This window comes from Rattus norvegicus, chromosome 1, assembly GCF_021556685.1.
Source record: "Rattus norvegicus strain SHRSP/BbbUtx chromosome 1, alternate assembly SHRSP_T2T, whole genome shotgun sequence".
NCBI classification, from domain to species: Eukaryota; Metazoa; Chordata; class Mammalia; order Rodentia; family Muridae; genus Rattus; species Rattus norvegicus.
Window position 1 is genome coordinate 56,678,868 of NC_141534.1, and position 16,856 is coordinate 56,695,723.

Below are 16,856 nucleotides of genomic sequence, written 5' to 3' on the forward strand. Positions count from 1 at the left end.
TCCTCCTCTAGGTGGCCCCATTTTCAGGTGTTTTGGTAAAGCTGTTGTCCTTCAACAAGCTCTTACTTGGGGAAGTGAGATGCTGTTCAGGTTGTCGACCATCATCATTGTTTCTGCCTTGGCCATGTGTGGCCTACACCAATGCTTCTTTACAAGCAGTTTGATGGCCATGGGACTGCTAGGGAGGCGATGATGTGATATCGGGACCTTGGCATTGCTCCTTAAGTCCTTAAGACTTTGTACTGAGTGTGGAAGTTTCCCTCTGCTGGGGCCTAGGGTGTGGGAAATCCTCCTTGCTATGTGTAAGCATTGTAGCTAAAAATACTACAAATAATACCTAGAAATAACTTTAAAAGTGTAGAATAAAAATAATGAAAAAGATGTTTGGAAACCGAAGCTATTGTCACTTCATGTGTTAACTAAAATGAGCAAAATGTCTTGTGGATTACTGTTTGAATTTTTTCCTCTCAAGAGGGCGGCCCTGTAGTGCAATAGATCACATATTCAGATGATGTCAAGTGAAATAGTAATTAGCCATATAAAGGCTACAGCCTGTCATTGGGCAATGGAAGGAAAAGATAGAGCAGAATGTTTTGGCAAAGGGAGAGAAAGAATAGAGACGGATGATGCGGGCAAGGAGAAGAAGATGGGGGAGAAGAGGTGGGAAATGGAGCAGGCCCATGGGCTTGCAAGAGCCACAAGTAGCTAGAGATTTCATAAATGGGCAATAGAGTAGTGTAGTGGTAGATTTGTCTAATCTAAGCACTCAGCTTGTACTTATATTATTGAGTTTTCTGTTCTTTGACTGGGACTTTTGGAGTTTGAGATTTACCACTATAAATCTGGCTAGTATAAGCTTCTGGGTTTTCATTTCAAAAGACTAAGGCAAGTCCTGTGAAAGGAGCATTATCCAACCTTCTGCAGGTCAGCCAGAGGTGGTGGATGGGATGAGAAATGCAAGCAGTAGTCCAGGCATTTCAGATTAAATTTGTTTGTTTAGAGTAGCAAACTACCAGCAGGAAACAGGACAAGATGGCTGCATAGAGCTAGCCATGTGGGTTCAGCATAACCACTGATACCAGAGCATAGCAGGAATTTGCATGGGTTTAATTTAAAACTTCATGCAATAGATGATGTTGCGTGTGGTAGTCAACAATCCACTAGGGAGTTAGGATTCTTGTCCTAGGGATGAGAGAATTAGATTCCTGAATGAGCAGAGATGAGTCAAGTGACTCCAGCACATGGGAATCTTAATCAAACACAGTGATAGACAGACCCAAATCAGGCTCTGAGTTCTCCTCTTGTAAAAAGAATCAGTATAATAAATGGATCCAGGCAGAGAGGGAGACTGAAGACTGCCTGCTTTTAATGAAGTTTGGTTTAGTTGTTGCTAATTTGGTGTAATTTTGTTTAAAGATAGAAGAGGACACAATTTTGGCCAGAGTCACCTGGGGAATTCCTCCTGAGGTTCAGAGCTAACTCAGGGCAAATGGGCCCAGATTATCTGGGAGCTCGTGCTGTGCAGGGACAAACTGAGCTAACAGAAAAACTACAGCCTCCAAGGCAGACAGCAGAATTTGGATAAGGATGAAATCCTCTAGGAAAGTCTCAGTGTATCACAGGATTCTCCTATTCTCTCAAAAGAGGGTTAAATATCCTGTCTTGGCAGATTAGAAAAGGCCCGAAAAAACTGTTTCTACTTTGCTTGTTTGGTTTAGTTCCCTCGTATGAGTATTTAATTTTCGAAATGTATGTGATTTTGAATTTTCTGGTTATTTTACTATTCCTCTGGGAAAGATGTCAACCTAAAAATCTTTCTGGTTACTGGCTAAAGCGCATGCTAATTTGGGAGAAAGACCTTATGTTTCTGCTTATAGGAAAAGTAATTAGGCACTGGACTCCTTCCAGGGTTCTCTGGGTCAGAAAGGGCAGAGGGAACCACCCTGAAGAACTAGAAAGTTCAAGAGAACCAAGCAAGAAAGGTAAAGATTCCTTATGCCATTGTTCACAATGCATGAACGAAGACTTATGATTAGTTATTATTAAATTTGGCTCATAAAAAGACTATCTTTTCACATGCTTAAACAAAGAGCAGAATTTCATCTTGAGTAGTCAAGGTATTTTATGTTAAACTGGTTCCCAATTGGCTTAGCAATCAAGCCTCAGGATGCAGGGTGACAAGTGCATAGAAGTAGCCATAGGGACTGGGTGAAACTCTGATGCCTGTGTTTAGCCAGACTTAGTGTGGGGTTATTTTAAAATTACATGTAACAAAAAGTGCTTGAAATAAACTAAAGTCAAAGTTAGGAAAATAGAATACAAATTATGGAAAAGATATCAGGGAAAAAGCTAAAGTCAAAAATCCCAACTAAAATCCAAACAAATAACCCACCTTGTATTCTGTTCAGAAAAGTCACGAAGCTCTCTAGAAGGAGACAAGACAGGATGCAGCTGTTGGGCTATCTCAGGCAAACTCTGCACCGGAGCACCTGTTCAAAGAGATTAGAATATCATTATTGTATCATGGATGTTTACTGGGAGAATGGAATGATTTAACAGCTGAGTTGTGGAATTCTATAGATCTATAAAATAACCTCTGCAGTGGATAATATAAAGTTTGAAATATCTTCCAGCTTCATTAATCAGAACTATAAAATTTCAATCTAGCCCATGGATGCTGATGGTAACTGTCGCTTCTGTTTCCGACCCGCAGAAAAGAGCGACTACACAGCGTTCTTCTCAAAGCGGTTTATTCAGGAACCTTACAACATGCAAACAGGAATCTTCTTTTCTTCTGTCTCCCTCCCAGCCCAGCCCCCGGAGCACACTCCCTTATACCCTCCCTCAACTCCGCCTCCTCAGTCCAGACTGTGTAATCTCAGTTCATAGGTCCACGTCACATGGCCTGATCTTGCATCATGGTGCGCCTGCACAGCTCTCACAATGGACGTGGCTAGTTTCAGGTGTGTGAGGAAGTCAGATGCTAGTCACGAGACTTAGCTGCAGTCCCAGGCGCCATCTTGGGACTACCGCCACACCCGCTCCCCACAGGTAACTGTGATTTCAAGGTCATTTCCAATCATCTATGTTAAGTGTTTTGACTCAAGGAAACTGGCATTGCCATAGATGAAATCAGTTAAAGGCATATTTATTTCTTCTTTGCCACATAACTAGACAAATGTCAGTTCAAAAGTTGCGATTATTGAGTGTACTTTTTTCATCTCAGTTACTTTATGTATTTTTCATTTATTTAAATTTCCATACATGTATACAGTAAAATATGGTCATATCCACCCTAACATCTGTCCTCCAACTTCTAAAAGATCCCTCTCAGAATTCCCCGTTTGACTTTACAGCCCTGGTTGGTCTGGGACTTGCTGTGTAAATCAGATTAGCCTAGAACTCACAGAGGTCCACCTGAATCTGATCCTGGGCTTAAAAGTCAGCACCACTAAACCATTCCTCTGTGTGTGTGTGTGTGTGTGTGTGTGTGTGTGTACGGAAATATACATACACACATTTTTTGTATCCCAGTAAGCCCTATTAGTGCTAGTCATACATGCATACTGTGTGTACAGACATTCACTGCATTATCAGAGTCCTACCAGTCGCTTGTCCCCAAGGAAGAGTGAATTTCTATCAGCTGTTGTTAACTGCAGCTCCTCATTTGATGCATGGGCTTATAAGTTCTTCTCCCACCCATGCACGATGTGCAAACAAATGACACAGCCACCTCTGTCACTTTACTCGGTTAACATATACTAATAAAATGTTATGGTATTTTCAAATTTATATGTATATGTATTGTATATGTATAATGACACATTGTATATACTTGTAATGGCTATTCTTGGTTGTGAACATGACTATATGTGGAATGAACTTCAATCCAGAATTGGAAAGCTCACCTTTGATCCTGATTTGAGGCTGGGAGACACAAATTTCTGAACTGAATCTTGGCATGGAGATCATGAGGCAAAGTGGCTGTGAATCTCAGGAGTTTAAGACAAGGAGATCTCTGAGTTCAAGGTCACCTAGGACAAAGCAAGTCCCAGTTCCAGCTGTGGTGGTACACACCTTTAATCTGGGACACACCTTCTGCTGGAGATTTATATAAGGACATTGGAAGAAGGAAGAGTCTCTCTTTCGTCTGCCTGCCTGATTTGTAGGACCCTACTCCCTACTGCAGGGGAGAAAATGGACCATTCTCATCAATGAAAAAGGTAAAATAAATTGTTAACTATTGGCTGAAACACAGATGGTTTGCACATAAAATTACATCTTCTTGATTGCTACTTTAGAAATTTTTCTTCATTTCCTGAAGTCACTTTTTATGATACTTACTATATCAAATACTATCTCATAGTTTTTAAGGTAAGTTATTTTTATTGTTGGTACAAAAGTATACACATGGTGTTGTGCAACTTCCAGTAATATCCAGGTAGGGCTTCATGCACATGACTGTATGGTTTAATACTTCCCTATGTGATCCAAAGCTCTTTTGTTGTCATATTATGATCTCTAAGCAGAATATTTTTGATCCTGAAATTATATACAATACCTAACTTTTTCTAAAACACTTCATTAGCTTTCCATAGAATGCTATTTAAGTGTGTTTGACTGTTCGGTCCCAGGATATGAATTCCAGTAGAGCACTTTCTGGATAATATTTCCTTTCAAAGTGTTGTTAACTGCTTCCTCCAAGAAGTTAATTTCTTGTTTTGAAATTTAAACCTTATGTTTAAATAGAAGATAGAGAAGGCAGATGCTGGATTATTTAGTACCAAGCTGGTTTTCTGTCCTAATATGGGTAAGGGCTGGTCACTTGAGGTGTTTCTCATTCCTTTGGATTTGTAGCTGTTTCAGACTTTATAAATAATCATTTTGAGTATTACAAGTCTATGGGCATTTTCTCACCAAATTGTCCATTTTTACAGGAGTATTTTTCTTACAAGTTTGGAACCATAAAATAGAAACTTTCCTAACTAGTCAAGCTACTAGGGTGTATGTGGGCAGGATTTTGCACATTTCCTGCTGTGTGATTTAATTGTGCTGTTCTGACCATTTTTTTGCATAGGCTGCTGGCCAGTATAAACTGGAAATCTATGTTAAGTCATTGTCCAAGGAGGTATTGCAGATGTGGTCAGTATTTGTTTTAAAGGAAACAGTGAAAGGCATTCTTCACTCGAGCTTTGTGAAATACTGTGCAGATGCTTATGGCTGTGGATGCTGTGTGGTGTGAGGAATGCTGCTGTACACTGACTGTGTGGCATGAGGAATGCTGCTATGCACTGACTGTGTGGTGTGAGGAATGCTGCTGTGCATTGACGCTGCCTTTTTTCTGCCTTTTTTCTCCCTACACCTGCATCCTTCTGGTGGCTCAGGTTGGACAACTAGGTGCCCATGACCAACTCCTCATGTGGATGGATTTAGTCTGGTTGGACTTTCTCAGGAAAGGTATGACTAATTGGTTCCTTTAAAGCCTCAACTGATTGGTTAGTTTTAATGTACTGAAGTGATATATTGCATTTTGAAATTTGAATTCAAAAAGTAGTGATGTAAAAGATCTTTGTGTTTACTCACCTTCCCCAATAATCCTAGTTCTTAGAGCACAGGAATCTCATTTTGTGTTCACTCTTAAGAATGTATATTAGTATAGAGTATTACCTTAAATAATTATATAAATATGTACACATATACTTAGAGCTTGTAAAATGTTTAAATATCTTAATGTTAATGTTATAGAATAGAATATACTTACCTGTTTTATAATTGATTATCATAAGTGATGTAGAGAGGACATAATCTTCTGAAAGCCTGGTTTATTTCCCTAAACAGCAACCAGGCTGAGGAACCTAAGCACAAGTATTCTGAACATAGACTCTACTGTGACAGTGACCGCTGTTTCTTTTTATTTTCTTCCTAGGGCAGCAGAACTCATGACTAGTACCAGTCCCATGGTTACCCTGGAAGTTGCAAATCAAGGCATCCTCTCTCACTGCCTGTCCACCTTTCTTACCCAGCCATTGTCCTCCATGGTGCAGAGAGTTAAGAGCTAGTGACTCAAGCCAGGTTAGCCAACATATAGTGATGCTATATTGAGATATGGCTCCTCCTAAAAGTTATCAAAATCTGGGGCTGGAAAGATGGTTCAGTATTTTACAACACCAGTGTTAGCCCAAAACTGCCCGAAACTCTAATTTCATGGGATTTAAAGCACTCTTCTAAGTTCTCTGGATTCGTGTGCACACATGCTGAGCAAACACTCATACACATAAATTATTTTTATAAAGAGAGCCCCTAAAATTCCCATGTAGTAGCTCCTACCACAGCTCTTGCTCAGCTCTTCAAGGAAGAAGTTAGTTGAGACAGAGTGCATGATGCTGAGAAATACTTCTGGATCATGATTCAGATCAGATCTAATGGTACGGTTTCCTAGATATAGTCACAGTCTGTTAAGTGCAGTATTGTGAACCCTCTTCTGACCCTGACTCAGCTTTGGAACCTGAACACCCTAGCCCTGACCTTGTAGCTACAGTATCAACAACAATATCAGTGTCTGACAGTCTAGAATCCTGTATACTAAAGCGTAGAACAGGAACCAATCCTGGCTAGACCATGTGTTGGCATGTTAAAGCAGAACACCATTTACAAACTCAAAGAGGGACGTGGGTAACAAATGAGTCCCAGGTGAGCAGACAGGAAGACTAAACTGTGAACAGGTGTGGATAATCACACCAGGTGACAGCACCATGTGATGCTGTCATTCTGATGGATAATAATATGTGTGTTATCAAGTGAGAGAAGAGAAGTTGAGTGCTTTTTAAAAAATACTCTAAAAAGATTACTTTGTTATTTACAAATTATAAGTCAGATTTGAGAAAATAAAAAAGGTCAATTCCTCCCATAGATACATACTATGTAAATGAAAAGTTTTTCTAGACAATATATGTAAAAGCTTTTGAAAATGTTCATATAAAGCTATTTGTGGTGGCATGTGCCTTTAATGCCAGCTCTAAGGATGCAGAAAGAGGCAGATTTCTGTGAGTTTGGGGTCCTCCTGCCTGTGTAGTGAATTGCAGACCAGCCTCAAATACGTAGTGAGACCCTGGGCTATGGTTTCTTCTGATTGCTTGGTTGTTTTTGCTTTTTTAGGCTGGTCAAAGAATGTATATAAAAGATCACCCTATTATACAAGAGCAGTTATTAAATATAAGAATTTTAGATGCATCCTTTGAAGCTCTTCATCTTGGAAAGAACGAGGGAGAGAGAATGAATGAATTGGCTTTGGTTTCAGTTTCAGATCGTTATGGCTCAGGTAAACCCAGAACACAGAGTGAAGTTTTTATGAGTTTTATTTTTCTTGGATATTTTATGTATTTACATTTCAAATGTTACCCACTTCCCATGCTCTCCCAACCCCCTGCCCCTGCTTCTATGAGTATGATCACGCTCCCACCCACCCATTCCCATCTCAGTGCCCTGGCATGAAGATGCTTGCAGCTGAACATTACACTGAATATGGGGACCCCAATGGAGGAGTTAGAGAAAGAACTGAAGGAGCTGAAGGGGTTTGCAACCCCACAGGAAGAACAACAATATCAACCAACCAGACCCCACAGCTACCATGTAGGAAACCATGAACTCATGAGTACACAAGGAGGGATCCATGGCTCCAGCCACTTATGTAGCAGAGGATGGCATTTTCCAGCATCGATAGGTGGAAGAGTAAAGGTTTTGAGCTCTATAATAATTCAGCTCAAAACGGCTCCCCAGAGAGTCCTCAAAAGCCTTGGACAGAGCACAGTCATCCAACAAAGCTGGCTGGTAAAGACAGGCTGATGAAAAACAGAGCAGATCACCTTTTCAGCCCCAATGTGACAAGTAAGAAGAGGCATTCTCTAAGTCACCTTGTCACCCAGATCATTGTTTATACTTTGATCATTGTTTTTTGTGTCCCTTGGCCAGCTAGAATACAGTTTTCATAGAGGTTTCATATTAGTCCAAAATTAGGATTTTATTTGGAAAACCCTTGACCTTATAGATCAAAATGCACTGTAAATGTGTCTTCAAAATGGATCGGGTTTCCAAGTTAGTGGAGATCATTTTTACACTTAAAAGAGTGGCTAACAAAGTAGTGAGGATGGAGTATACTGAATAGAGACCCCAACGTCCAAAAGGCTTCAACCTCCAAAAGGCTTCATGTATTTACTCTCATGTCTCTAGCACATATCTCATCTGGTCCTGGAGAAAGTCCTTCTCCTGGTCTGTGGCGTCAGGAGACTTGTAGGGGTGCGTGAAGCCGACTTCTGGTACACATTTGTCTCTGGCTCAGTGCTAAACATCCTGCCCTCAGTGTATGATGGGTATGCCATGGCTCCTGCATTTAAAGGAATGTTGTTATGTTTATTTTACTTGTCATTTAATGTGACACTTGGGTTTTTAACACTATTTCTAATAGATCAGCCTTCTATCCCTGGAGAGAAGTGTGCATATACCACTAGAACAGCAGCTAACATCTGTCTCCACTGGAGACCTCTGCACTGAGGTCTGAGATGAGCTTGAACACTTTCTTACTTGTGAAATATCTGACTTCTTTGATACAGTTCTCAACAAATTACATTAACTATCATTCCTGAATTTTGGTCATTTAAGTTTATTTCTATTACACTAGTCAAATAAATTAATGAATCGGGGAACATGAGAATTAGTGTAAATGAGTAAATAAGAAAATTTAAGATTTTTTTTTATTGAAAGCATAGGGTCAAAATTACATTTTTTTATCATGGCTTTTAAAATATATTCTTTAAAAAACCATTTATTTATTTATTTATTTATTTATTTATTTATTTATTTTATAATCCAATATTAGCCCTTCCTGTCTTGCCAATAACCCCTCATACAAACCCGTCTATCACCTCTTCCTGAGATGGCAAAGCTCCTTTTGGGGTGTCAACCCCCATGATTGCTTTTTTAAAGATTGTAAAACAGATCCCTGAGGACAAAGTTCACCTCTTATGCAGTTATATGAATCTCATTTTTTATTTCTTTACATTTCACAAGAACAGACCCCTCTACGTAGTCCTGAAGCTAGGAGCTAAATTGCAGGAGTGACAATGCCACAAACAGCATGCATCAGTGTATAGAAAAATCTTTTTATTCCTTTGTACACACAGGTACAGCTGGTTACTTGGAGAGTGAGCCATAAAGCAGTGTCAGGTCTGGTTATACACCCATTCCTCAGTTTTCTTACCTCCTCTGTGAGAAAGAAACATGCATGAAATTTTGTTAATATCTCTGGTGAGTCTCTGAAGTATTAGATCTTCGTCTTTTCTTTTCTCGGTGTGTTACCCCTTCAATGGAAGAACTTCAGGAAGAGTTTTACCAACTTGAGCTGCATTGAGTAGTGGCCAGCATGGATCTCTAGTGTGACAATGATATGTGGATCCAGAGCTCCTCAGTGGACTCTATGACATCCAGCCAGGAGCACCTGAAATATTCCTCCAAGTCAGTTACCCCTGCTTCCAGTCTACCAAGAGTGGTCCTGGCCATTGGAAAACCCCAGCAGAGGTGCTGCCCACCCCTGTGACTGTCTCCCAGCCCATATGAACAGACCTCCCTCCACCACCTCCTCCACCACAGGTCCACCTACACCAGTGGTTTTGATGGCATTTCAGTGGCTTTGCCCCTCCCACCACCTTCTGCAAACAAGGCAGGATCCCAGTCTGCTCAGGTGGCTGCTGGCTAGCAAAAAAGAAGGAGGAGCAGCAGTGGTGGTCTGAGATATAGAAGGCCTGCCTGGATAAGGAAGCAGAGAGGAAGCACGGTGAGCAGGAGAAGAATCTGGGGCAGATGCACTCTCATTCCCTGATCCCTGCTTCCTTATCTCTTTTGGCCACACCAGCCCAACCAGGAAAACCTTCCACACTGCAGAGGCCCCAAGAAACAGTTACTCTGAAGCTGTAGTCCCCAGCAGCAGCCCCAACTATTGAGTACAGGAACCTGCAGTAGAAAACTATCAGTAAAGAGGAGTTGTCCTGTGGGGATAGTCTGTCTCCAGACCCATGGAAACAAGATACCAGGGAGAAGCTGGAGAAGCAACAGCAAATGCACCTTGTGGACATGCTAAGCAAGGAGATCCATGAGCTGTAAACTAAGGGGGACGGTAGTGCAGAGGAGAGTGACTGCCTGTGGAAGCTTATGCTGGAGTGGCTGTTTTGGAAGAGACTTCAGGCTATATTTCTTGTGTTTCTCCCAGGTTCATTTCTTGAACCTGTTCTTGAAAACTGTTCAAGCAGCCCAACATTTGACATTTTCAAAGTAGAAATTCATAACAACTATGTTTTTGACATTCTGGCCTTAGATAATTCTACAGTGATGTCTATGGTTAAGTGCCAGGCAGTGAGAACCCAGGAGTGACGTTCAGAGGTACACAGGATGACCTGCAGGTGAGGTGCTCCTGGAGCCCAGTGTCCTGAGTGCAGGTCCTCAACCTTACAGCTGCCCACTCCAGCTGTGCCTGGGATGGAGCCAGTGCTACCAACCTAGGAAGCAGCTCAGGGACTGTGCTTAGTATGTTCCCCATTGGTTCAGTTCATGACAAGGTTAATCTGAAGTAACAGCAGGAATTTTAGCCCGCTGGAATTCTGTATCTGAGAAAGTACATGTCTTTAGGAACATCAAGATGCTCACGTCTAACACGTTTCAGCTTTATATGTCACAGATACCATAATAAAGCTGTTTATAACCTTTTTCTGTTTGGGGTAGCTCAAGGGTAGAATGTCCTGACCCTGAGTATTATATCTAATTACCCAGAGAGAGAGAGAGACAGGAAGGAAGGGAGGGGGAGAGGGAGGGACAGAGAGAGGGAGGGAGAGAGAGAGAACAAGAGAGAGGGAGAGAGAGAGAGAGAGAGAGAGAGAGAGAGGAACAAAAAGTTTGTAAAAATAAGCAAAACTTAAAAATATATAAATAACTGTATAATTATTAAAAGTCTATATGAGAGTCAATGTTTATCACCCAAAATTGAGGAAGGGGCTTGGAGAAACAAATTATCCGCATCCAACCTCCAAAAACACACACACTCAATCAACAACACGTCTGATTATACCTGGAAATACCCATATTTTATAGAATGCCATAATGGAAAGTGAGAAGCATCATTTTCGATAAGGGTTGCCAATATGTTCTTTTTCCAAGGTGTGTGCAGCCGTGCCAGTCTTCCTCACCACGGGATGGAAGAGGTCCCTGACCTGTGAGCCTAGAGGTGACCAGGGGATCTTTGCTCCATTCTGAGACTGAGAGGCAGGATGCCCACTCAAGGGTCCATAGCAGGGAAGGTTTTCAAGCTATGTGCAGTGCTGGAAAAGCCTACACAAGGCATACAGTTAGCAGTGATGTGTTTGCAGGGAGTCCAAGGAACCAGCTTTTTACTGATGCAGGTGGGCAAGCATTTATCATCCACCTGCCACTCTGACAGCAATAAGAGTATTGCTTAAGTTTTGTTTCATAGATTTGATCACTGAAAAAATACCAAAAATTGGACCCTTAACGTTGTAGCAAATAGAATAGTGGATGCTAAGACAGGGACCTTTGACTCTTCTAACACCATTGTCTATTTCAGAGCAAGAAAGGAAAGGTATCAATGGACAACAGTCTGCTTCCCCCATGAGTGCTCTACCACTGAGTTAGTAGCCTTAGCCCTCCTCACCTTTAGATAAAGGGTGTCACTAAGTTGTCCAAGCAGACCTGAAACTCATGCTGTAGACCAGGCTAGCTTTGAACTTCTGATCCCCCTACCTACTGTGTGTCTTGAGTGTCTGGGATTACAGGCCCATTTCTCTACAGCTGAGCAGCTTGCTTGTTTGCTTCCTCCTTTCTTTACTCCTCCTCCTCTACCTCTTCCTCCTCCTCCTCCTGCTCCTCCTCCTCCCTCTCTCTTTCTGTCTCTTTCATTCTTTCTTTCCTTTCATTCATTCTTTCTTTCATTCTTTATCTTTCTTTTCTTCTTTCTTTCATTCATTTGTTCCTTTCTTTTAAGATTCATTTACTTTAGTGCTCTATCTGCATGTATATCTGTGTGTCCAAAGAGGGCATCAGATCTAATAATACATAGTTAGTATCTATGATATGGTGACTGGAATCGAACTCAAGACCTTTGAAAGAGCAGCCATGCTCTTAACCACTGAGCCTGCTCTCCAGCCCCAGCCTATTTTCTTAAACTTACCACACTTGGTTCACATGAGAATTGTCTGTAAGATGAGTAAGGTAAGGTTACCCTGAGCGCAGAGTGCTTATCCCTTGTCAGATCATCCAGGGGGTTACCTCTGACTCATGCTGTCCTTTTCCAGGTCTGTCACCAGTGCCCTGGAGTTTGTGGGCCTCATCCACAGAGGTATGCAACTCAGAGAACATGGCCCCTAAGGCTACACCCACATTGTAAAAGCCAGCGATGTCAATCACAGCAGGTTAGATGTCAGCCAACAGAGTCATGCAGTTTGACCACATGAGACTCACCCTAGGACTTAAATGCAGTGCGTTCAAGTTCTCACATGCTATGCTGGACAGCTGCTCTGGGCCTCCACATCATAAGCCAGAGTGCAGAGCCCTGGGTACAGCAGGACACACAGGCTAGTTTTCACTCCTATGGAAAGCCAGTATAGATGGACATTCTCCATCTTGCTACAGTGACACTTCTGTAAGGGACGAGACTGCTTAGGGCAGCATTGTCTGTTTAGTAGGCACATCCACCTCCAGGACTTGCCCCCTATGGACAGTGCTTGAGCAAAGCCTGCCTCATGGTGCTTAGGGAGTCTCAGTTGTCTGCCAATGGATTCCCAGACATTCAGCTCTGTCTGATGATTGACAGACCTTTGTGACCCTTCTGTTTTCCACTCTCCGGACCACAGCCCCAAAGTCCAGCCAAGCTGACCTTCACGAGAAAGCAAGGGCAGGTATTTGTGGATTACCACTGCACTGGGCTTCATCTCCAGTGGACCCACCCGACCATGCTGGGCAGCTCCTGGGGGCAGGTTTCAGCACATGGACTGGGCCAGCAGTGTGTATGCAGGTGAACGGGGGACGACATCTGCCCAGTCAAGAATGCCAGAGTCATCAAAGGGCAACACAGTAGAGAGAGCTTGTGAACTGTCAACAGAAGGCCATGTTATACCCCATGATGGGCCTTATGTTGTTCTGTGTCTAGAAAAAGGGTTACCTGCAGTTAAAAGGACTGTGGTATCCAACAAGGGACCTCAATGACTACCAGGCCATGGTGCCTGTCTGGGAAGTGGGTGGGTCCCATGGTCCCTCCCAAGAACCACCTCTGTTTGCCTGTTCCTGTCTGGATAGCATGCTCACAAGCGACTGGACTGCTTACTTTACAGCTGTGTCTGTGGTGACTGGGTTTGCCCTGAAGGAGGCCTTCTTTATCAATTAGAGTCTGGCTGTCCTAGCAGATGCCCTTGTGGCCTTGTCAGAGCACTGTGACCACATCCCACATCTGAACAGCAAACTAATCAACAGGATGCTCTAGGAGTCCATCAGTTTGTCTTCCTCAGAGACCCCAAAATACAGGGGGCAGAGAGCTGGGCTTTAGGGAGCTACCACAGGCATGATTGCTCTTTTTTGTAAGCCGCACCACCTTTGGCCGAGTTACAGTTCTGCCAGGCCCTCCCATGTTCTGTCTTCAGCATCTTTGTGTGTCAATGCAGCTTACACTGTGTATTAACTGTGCTGCACGTTGGCCTATAGGCTGGGCTTTCCTCTTGATTTTCCAGCAAGACCACAGAGTTCCCGGGGGAGACTCTCATCATGGCTCTCCATATTCTGACAGGCACAGTCTGTGGATGTCTCTAAGGTGTTGGAGATCGGACCCCACTGAGGTTTGAGAGGCTTTCAGTGGCTTATAGACCCAAGGCTTGGGCATGATGGCTTTTTTTTTTTGGTTCTTTTTTTCGGAGCTGGGGACCGAACCCAGGGCCTTGCGCTTCCTAGGTAAGCGCTCTACCACTGAGCTAAATCCCCAGCCCCGCATGATGGCTTTTATTGTGTGTTTGGTAGCATGTATGCCCTGCTGCAAGTGTAGACAGACACTCCCCATGCTTATAGTCCCTGCTTGGAGTGTGGGTACACTCTGTCCATGCAGACAGCTGTCTCCGCACACACAGATGCCATTTTCATGATTTACGCCTGTCATCTTTGATGTTTCTTTTAATAGGCAGTCATGTAAAGTCACTATGATTTTGTGGTGACTTTCTTTCCCCAGCCTTCAGATGAATATAGGAAAGAGACTCTGGAATCTGCCTGGGCTCCTCCTTATGCCCACACCTTGACCCCACTGAACTCTCTTTGGCAGAGACATGGCAGAGCCTGGCCTTTAATTGTCCTGTTCATTCCCTATTGATTGTGACCACAGTCTGCAGTTCTGCACAGCCTGGCATCCAAGGAAATTGGTATAGTTCCCCACAATGTCTCCACAGGCTCAGAGGAAGGACATAAATAGAATCTTTATGGGGCCCAAGTGGCTTCTCAGGGTCAGCCAATGGTTTGGCTCCTTCCTGTCTCTGAAGACACAGGGCACAAGTCCTGACCTCCATGCACCCTTAGCTGCTGCACACACTAAGGATGAGTCCATTGGCTTCTGCTGCTTCTGGGAGTCCTGAAAACCACAATCCCTCAACCAAGGGAACTGGTGGGGGACAAGTGAGCTCCCTGAGGACCAGAAGCCCCACCTGGGTTCACTGCTATGTTTCCCAAAATAATGAAGAGCTGCTGTCATAGCAGGCCATGCTCTGGTGGGAAGGACAGACAGGCACATCCAGACCCACAAAAGGCTGTACTGTGGCTGTGCTGGGCATCCCAGGGACAGGGTGGTGTTGGGGACGGGAGACAGTTGGTCCATGGGTACCATGGGTATACATGGACACCTAGGCACATAAGGGGGTATGCATATACACGAAAAAACTCCCTCTCACACAGACGTTGGCATGATATATAGAAAAACAAGTCCATCCTGAGTGTGGGCTTCACTTTAGATATTAAGGTCCAACGTTAAAACAGGAATGTGTGAAGACAAGGAGCTCTGTGTTCCCTGGGACCAGAAGGAACAGAGTGGCTGTGCTGACTCAGATGAAATAAACTCTCAATCATAGTCTGTGACAGCCATGTCACAGGACCCAGGCTGCTGTGTTATGTGTGAGCACCCAGTGCAGCCAGAAGCTAAGTACTGAGCACTGACTGGCCCAAACCCAGAAAGGGTCTCTGTTTTTCAGAGTGCTGGGGGACAGTGCAGTGTGTAGCAGTTTCCTCTTGAAGACTCTTCTGGGGTTTTGAGTTCCCTGTAGAGGACCCTCATGACTGCAGACACTAAGCCTGGGAGGAAAGATCCTCATCTGTAGAGTTCATTGAAAGGCCTGAGAGCAGAAATGCAAAGAAGCAGCAAAATGTGCCACCTCTGCTCACTGTGGTTCAGCTTCTGCCTTTGCAGTTGAGCTCAGGTACCCTGGAGTCCTCCCTAGCCTGAGTGAGTGATTTCAAGGCCAAGTCACATCCTACTGGTTTGTAGCATCAAACGCAGCCCAGTTTCAGCCCAGGTAAGCTGTGAATACCAGGTATGCCTTGCTGTCTGCATTGTAGGGGAACTGTTGAGCACCAAAGGACACAAGGGCTACAAGGTAAGGAATCATAGGACTGGGCTAGGCCTGGAATCCAAGTTCCCTTCTCCCCCTGCCTGGTAATTGGTTCTTGCTGTGTATAGGGGACAAAAGAAAGGGTCCTATGGGAGCCCTGGCACAGGCCTGCCCAAGCATGGCTTACGGATCCTCACAACATCCTAGCATTTGATGTGTCCCCAGGTTTGTCTACCATCCTCAGCCATGTGCCATTTTCTGTGCCACCTGCAAGGGACTCTAAATATCTTCCTACAAAAGGTGATCAAGGAGGGGTTGTACAAGGACACATGGTGGCTCTGTGGTGAAGTTAACAGGGACCAATAGATTAGAGGGCCAGAGCCCCAGGACCAATGCTGGGTGGACACACTCCTCTGACATCCAACACAGAGATCTTTGTACAGAAATCAAGAGAAGTATTATCTGAATAGCAGTGCAGAGCACCTCAGGCTCAGGGACTCAGGACTGACACCCATAGAATGCTGTAGAGGAGCAGTTTGTGATTCAAGGGCTCATCTGCCTGGACCCCTGAACCTCTAGAGATGAGCAGAGGATTGGGCTGTGGCTGCTTATGGGCTCAGACAGGAGGGTGGGAGGGGCTTTATCCTTGGCTCCTTGGAGTAGAGACGTTTTTCTTTCCCTGCCCCTGCTTTTTGAGTTTTTCTTTCCTTGGCAAAAAGGAAGGACTGGAAGAAGTCTGTCTATGGAGAGTGAGGCTGGCTGGGAAACTGCTCACTGTTCTCCATTGTCATCCTGCTGGGGGTTTGGGGTTGTTGGCAGGTTAGCCTCTCCACCATTCCAGTCTGCTTCTCTCCATTTAATCCATGCATCTCTGTCTCTTCACTTCGTGACATGGATGCACAAGTCCTACCTGTAGCTGCCACTCCAGGGCATAAGTCCCTCAGTGAGTGAATTCCAGATGGTTCTGTCTAGAGCAGCATGGTCCAGGGTAGTTGCTCAGTATGTAGGTACATGGAAGAGGATATTGCACTGCACCCAAACACATTTCATATAAAATCAATCCTCATGGTCAGGTACTAATCCATTCTATTTACACCTTTCGCCATTATTGCTATTCACTGTACTGTGGATTTTTATTATATTTCACTTCTGCAAAGGAAGAGACAGAGTTTAGCACTGGAGATTCCCTAGGGACTGTCTGGAAAGGACGCCTTGACACACATGTGA

At 43.7% G+C, this 16,856-nt stretch overlaps 1 pseudogene across 1 annotated transcript; it reads left to right on the forward strand.

Annotated features, from left to right (window-relative positions):
• The first annotated feature begins 7,697 nt into the window (after positions 1-7,697).
• LOC148007004 (afadin pseudogene) lies at positions 7,698-10,751 on the forward strand (annotated as a pseudogene). The gene is made up of 2 exons (XR_015648465.1): positions 7,698-7,884; positions 9,315-10,751. The product of XR_015648465.1 is annotated as an afadin pseudogene (transcript).
• Positions 10,752-16,856: the final 6,105 nt, after the last annotated feature.